This window comes from Musa acuminata, unplaced genomic scaffold (genome assembly GCF_036884655.1).
Source record: "Musa acuminata AAA Group cultivar baxijiao unplaced genomic scaffold, Cavendish_Baxijiao_AAA HiC_scaffold_248, whole genome shotgun sequence".
In the NCBI taxonomy this organism is placed as follows: Eukaryota; Viridiplantae; Streptophyta; class Magnoliopsida; order Zingiberales; family Musaceae; genus Musa; species Musa acuminata.
This window is the reverse complement of record NW_027020513.1, coordinates 25,001-30,000: the sequence shown is the minus strand read 5'-3', so window position 1 is coordinate 30,000 and position 5,000 is coordinate 25,001.

The window sequence follows — 5,000 nt, the reverse complement described above, 5'->3', positions numbered from 1 at the left end:
TCGTGAGCGGAGCAAAACGTCAGCCATCTCAGCACCCTGGAACCCCCCGGGTGGCACAGGGCTGGATGGGGCTTTCGTATAGCAGGGACGGTGCTGCCTCTCGCTTCGCTCGCTGTTCGCCGCTCACCGCTCGCTCGCTCAGCCAAAAATGGCCAGTTTTGGCCCGTTTTTGGGCTGTTTTGGCCTGTTTTTGGTCCGTTCTTGCATGGCGCGGTGACCGTCGTGAGCGGAGCAAAACGTCAGCCATCTCAGCACCCTGGAACCCCCCGGGTGGCACAGGGCTGGATGGGGCTTTCGTATAGCAGGGACGGTGCTGCCTCACGCTTCGCTCGCTGTTCGCCGCTCGCCGCTCGCTCGCGCAGCCAAAAATGACCAGTTTTGGCCCGTTTTTGGGCTGTTTTGGCCTGTTTATGGTCCGTTCTTGCGTGGTGCGGTGACCGTCGTGAGCGGAGCAAAACGTCAGCCATCTCAGCACCCTGGAACCCCCCGGGTGGCACAGGGCTGGATGGGGCTTTCGTATATAGCAGGGACGGTGCTGCCTCTCGCTTCGCTCGCTGTCCGCCGCTCGCCGCTCGCTCGCGCAGCCAAAAATGGCCAGTTTTGGCCCGTTTTTGGGCCGTTTTGGCCAGTTTTTGGCCTGTTCTTGCATTGCGCGGTGACCGTCGAGAGCGGAGCAAAACGTCAGCCATCTCAGCACCCTGGAACCCCCCGGGTGGCACAGGGCTGGATGGGGCTTTCGTATAGCAGGGACGGTGCTGCCTCTCGCTTCGCTCGCTGTCCGCCGCTCGCCGCTCGCTCGTGCAGCCAAAAATGGCCAGTTTTGGCCCGTTTTTGGGCCGTTTTGGCCAGTTTTTGGCCTGTTCTTGCATTGCGCGGTGACCGTCGAGAGCGGAGCAAAACGTCAGCCATCTCAGCACCCTGGAACCCCCCGGGTGGCACAGGGCTGGATGGGGCTTTCGTATAGCAGGGACGGTGCTGCCTCTCGCTTCGCTCGCTGTCCGCCGCTCGCCGCTCGCTCGTGCAGCCAAAAATGGCCAGTTTTGGCCCGTTTTTGGGCCGTTTTGGCCAGTTTTTGGCCTGTTCTTGCATTGCGCGGTGACCGTCGAGAGCGGAGCAAAACGTCAGCCATCTCAGCACCCTGGAACCCCCCGGGTGGCACAGGGCTGGATGGGGCTTTCGTATAGCAGGGACGGTGCTGCCTCTCGCTTCGCTCGCTGTCCGCCGCTCGCCGCTCGCTCGTGCAGCCAAAAATGGCCAGTTTTGGCCCGTTTTTGGGCCGTTTTGGCCAGTTTTTGGCCTGTTCTTGCATTGCGCGGTGACCGTCGAGAGCGGAGCAAAACGTCAGCCATCTCAGCACCCTGGAACCCCCCGGGTGGCACAGGGCTGGATGGGGCTTTCGTATAGCAGGGACGGTGCTGCCTCTCGCTTCGCTCGCTGTCCGCCGCTCGCCGCTCGCTCGTGCAGCCAAAAATGGCCAGTTTTGGCCCGTTTTTGGGCCGTTTTGGCCAGTTTTTGGCCTGTTCTTGCATTGCGCGGTGACCGTCGAGAGCGGAGCAAAACGTCAGCCATCTCAGCACCCTGGAACCCCCCGGGTGGCACAGGGCTGGATGGGGCTTTCGTATAGCAGGGACGGTGCTGCCTCTCGCTTCGCTCGCTGTCCGCCGCTCGCCGCTCGCTCGTGCAGCCAAAAATGGCCAGTTTTGGCCCGTTTTTGGGCCGTTTTGGCCAGTTTTTGGCCTGTTCTTGCATTGCGCGGTGACCGTCGAGAGCGGAGCAAAACGTCAGCCATCTCAGCACCCTGGAACCCCCCGGGTGGCACAGGGCTGGATGGGGCTTTCGTATAGCAGGGACGGTGCTGCCTCTCGCTTCGCTCGCTGTCCGCCGCTCGCCGCTCGCTCGTGCAGCCAAAAATGGCCAGTTTTGGCCCGTTTTTGGGCCGTTTTGGCCAGTTTTTGGCCTGTTCTTGCATTGCGCGGTGACCGTCGAGAGCGGAGCAAAACGTCAGCCATCTCAGCACCCTGGAACCCCCCGGGTGGCACAGGGCTGGATGGGGCTTTCGTATAGCAGGGACGGTGCTGCCTCTCGCTTCGCTCGCTGTCCGCCGCTCGCCGCTCGCTCGTGCAGCCAAAAATGGCCAGTTTTGGCCCGTTTTTGGGCCGTTTTGGCCAGTTTTTGGCCTGTTCTTGCATTGCGCGGTGACCGTCGAGAGCGGAGCAAAACGTCAGCCATCTCAGCACCCTGGAACCCCCCGGGTGGCACAGGGCTGGATGGGGCTTTCGTATAGCAGGGACGGTGCTGCCTCTCGCTTCGCTCGCTGTCCGCCGCTCGCCGCTCGCTCGTGCAGCCAAAAATGGCCAGTTTTGGCCCGTTTTTGGGCCGTTTTGGCCAGTTTTTGGCCTGTTCTTGCATTGCGCGGTGACCGTCGAGAGCGGAGCAAAACGTCAGCCATCTCAGCACCCTGGAACCCCCCGGGTGGCACAGGGCTGGATGGGGCTTTCGTATAGCAGGGACGGTGCTGCCTCTCGCTTCGCTCGCTGTCCGCCGCTCGCCGCTCGCTCGCGCAGCCAAAAATGGCCAGTTTTGGCCCGTTTTTGGGCCGTTTTGGCCAGTTTTTGGCCTGTTCTTGCATTGCGCGGTGACCGTCGAGAGCGGAGCAAAACGTCAGCCATCTCAGCACCCTGGAACCCCCCGGGTGGCACAGGGCTGGATGGGGCTTTCGTATAGCAGGGACGGTGCTGCCTCTCGCTTCGCTCGCTGTCCGCCGCTCGCCGCTCGCTCGTGCAGCCAAAAATGGCCAGTTTTGGCCCGTTTTTGGGCCGTTTTGGCCAGTTTTTGGCCTGTTCTTGCATTGCGCGGTGACCGTCGAGAGCGGAGCAAAACGTCAGCCATCTCAGCACCCTGGAACCCCCCGGGTGGCACAGGGCTGGATGGGGCTTTCGTATAGCAGGGACGGTGCTGCCTCTCGCTTCGCTCGCTGTCCGCCGCTCGCCGCTCGCTCGTGCAGCCAAAAATGGCCAGTTTTGGCCCGTTTTTGGGCCGTTTTGGCCAGTTTTTGGCCTGTTCTTGCATTGCGCGGTGACCGTCGAGAGCGGAGCAAAACGTCAGCCATCTCAGCACCCTGGAACCCCCCGGGTGGCACAGGGCTGGATGGGGCTTTCGTATAGCAGGGACGGTGCTGCCTCTCGCTTCGCTCGCTGTCCGCCGCTCGCCGCTCGCTCGTGCAGCCAAAAATGGCCAGTTTTGGCCCGTTTTTGGGCCGTTTTGGCCAGTTTTTGGCCTGTTCTTGCATTGCGCGGTGACCGTCGAGAGCGGAGCAAAACGTCAGCCATCTCAGCACCCTGGAACCCCCCGGGTGGCACAGGGCTGGATGGGGCTTTCGTATAGCAGGGACGGTGCTGCCTCTCGCTTCGCTCGCTGTCCGCCGCTCGCCGCTCGCTCGCGCAGCCAAAAATGGCCAGTTTTGGCCCGTTTTTGGGCCGTTTTGGCCAGTTTTTGGCCTGTTCTTGCATTGCGCGGTGACCGTCGAGAGCGGAGCAAAACGTCAGCCATCTCAGCACCCTGGAACCCCCCGGGTGGCACAGGGCTGGATGGGGCTTTCGTATAGCAGGGACGGTGCTGCCTCTCGCTTCGCTCGCTGTCCGCCGCTCGCCGCTCGCTCGTGCAGCCAAAAATGGCCAGTTTTGGCCCGTTTTTGGGCCGTTTTGGCCAGTTTTTGGCCTGTTCTTGCATTGCGCGGTGACCGTCGAGAGCGGAGCAAAACGTCAGCCATCTCAGCACCCTGGAACCCCCCGGGTGGCACAGGGCTGGATGGGGCTTTCGTATAGCAGGGACGGTGCTGCCTCTCGCTTCGCTCGCTGTCCGCCGCTCGCCGCTCGCTCGTGCAGCCAAAAATGGCCAGTTTTGGCCCGTTTTTGGGCCGTTTTGGCCAGTTTTTGGCCTGTTCTTGCATTGCGCGGTGACCGTCGAGAGCGGAGCAAAACGTCAGCCATCTCAGCACCCTGGAACCCCCCGGGTGGCACAGGGCTGGATGGGGCTTTCGTATAGCAGGGACGGTGCTGCCTCTCGCTTCGCTCGCTGTCCGCCGCTCGCCGCTCGCTCGTGCAGCCAAAAATGGCCAGTTTTGGCCCGTTTTTGGGCCGTTTTGGCCAGTTTTTGGCCTGTTCTTGCATTGCGCGGTGACCGTCGAGAGCGGAGCAAAACGTCAGCCATCTCAGCACCCTGGAACCCCCCGGGTGGCACAGGGCTGGATGGGGCTTTCGTATAGCAGGGACGGTGCTGCCTCTCGCTTCGCTCGCTGTCCGCCGCTCGCCGCTCGCTCGCGCAGCCAAAAATGGCCAGTTTTGGCCCGTTTTTGGGCCGTTTTGGCCAGTTTTTGGCCTGTTCTTGCATTGCGCGGTGACCGTCGAGAGCGGAGCAAAACGTCAGCCATCTCAGCACCCTGGAACCCCCCGGGTGGCACAGGGCTGGATGGGGCTTTCGTATAGCAGGGACGGTGCTGCCTCTCGCTTCGCTCGCTGTCCGCCGCTCGCCGCTCGCGCAGCCAAAAATGGCCAGTTTTGGCCCGTTTTTGGGCCGTTTTGGCCAGTTTTTGGCCTGTTCTTGCATTGCGCGGTGACCGTCGAGAGCGGAGCAAAACGTCAGCCATCTCAGCACCCTGGAACCCCCCGGGTGGCACAGGGCTGGATGGGGCTTTCGTATAGCAGGGACGGTGCTGCCTCTCGCTTCGCTCGCTGTTCGCCGCTCGCCGCTCGCTCGCGCAGCCAAAAATGGCCAGTTTTGGCCCGTTTTTGGGCTGTTTTGGCCAGTTTTTGGCCTGTTCTTGCGTGGTGCGGTGACCGTCGTGAGCGGAGCAAAACGTCAGCCATCTCAGCACCCTGGAACCCCCCGGGTGGCACAGGGCTGGATGGGGCTTTCGTATAGCAGGGACGGTGCTGCCTCTCGCTTCGCTCGCTGTTCGCCGCTCGCCGCTCGCTCGCGCAGCCAAAAATGGCCAGTTTTGG